Genomic DNA, 1363 nt, shown 5'->3' on the forward strand with positions numbered 1-1363 from the left:
TTTTTTTAACCTTGGGATATCATCAGTGTTGCCGTTTTGATCCAATGGATCAAAATGAAACGTTTTTCATCGAATTTTCTAAAACAAACTTTTATTTTTAGCTTAGTATAAATTGTGATACATTTTAATTCACAAGTCGAGGGTAACTCTTCCCATTTTAAAACTTTTATGATTTTGTGGCCACACATTAAGTTTGTTTCCTTTCATTGAACATACCACCTTTAATCTGCATATGGTATCACTGTTAGCTACAGAAAACTAGCCTGTTCCCGTACTCCAGGATTTAGTCCGAAATAGTCCGAATTCGTTCCTTTTCACACATTTATCATATATTTTGCGAACAATTTCTCACTAATTCATGGAATGCGAGAACAGGTTAATATTGTCGTTCCTTTTACTTTTCGATTTTGAAGCTGTCGGATGTGGTGCTGGGCTAAAAACAAACAAACACGATTGATACATGTGTACAGATTGGTATATTTTGGCAGTCACAGAGTGGTGTTCTTTAAAAATTTGTGTTCAGCTCAATAAAAGAATTTGCAAACAACACTACTCTGTAACTGCCAAAATGTACAAATCTGTACAATTATACCAATCTTGCAACACTGCCTTAAGAATTTCATCCAGAGTAATCCAGTAAATATTGTGAAAATTACTTTTGTGTGTTTACAGTGTTAAACACCAATTTGATATGTGATTTTAGTTGAGTATGCAAATGAATTCAACTGTTACCGAGTATAAAAGCTTTATTTTCACTCAGTATTTTATATAAGAACCAAAAAATATTAATAAAAACTGTTAACGATCACAACTAAAAATTCAAACTACCATTTGAATTTAAGAATTATAAGTTTTATTGAAGATTGATACTTTAAAACTTGAAATTTTTTTTCATAATACTTTTGATCCATTTTAGGAAATTTTGGTGATACATTTATTCTAAACGCCGCGCCAACACTAGATATCATTGCCAGAAAACCCAACACACATCACACTCCATTCGCTGGGCTAGTATTTCTTCTTGTGTCAGTTTCTCCGACATACATAGATATGTATTTTTATACCCGAGCGCACTTGTGCACAAGGGTATTATAACTTTGTTCACATAACGGTTGTTTGTAACAGGCAAAACGAATCGAGATAGATATAGACAAATGTATACATAAATGATCAGAATGAAAAGAGAAATCGATTAAGCGGTGACTGTCTGTCCGTCCGTCCGTCCGTCCGTCTTTTGAAAATTTCATAAACTTCGATTCGTTGAATCAACCAATTTCAGTAGATCAATAATTATCGATAACTCTGTAAGTTGAAAGAACTCCATGCATTACTACAACTCGATAAATTTCGTTAAGTCAATAAT

The sequence above is a fragment of the Rhagoletis zephyria genome, unplaced genomic scaffold, assembly GCF_001687245.7.
Source record: "Rhagoletis zephyria isolate East Lansing unplaced genomic scaffold, Rhagoletis_zephyria_1.1 Rzeph_scaffold_00897, whole genome shotgun sequence".
Classification (NCBI taxonomy): domain Eukaryota; kingdom Metazoa; phylum Arthropoda; class Insecta; order Diptera; family Tephritidae; genus Rhagoletis; species Rhagoletis zephyria.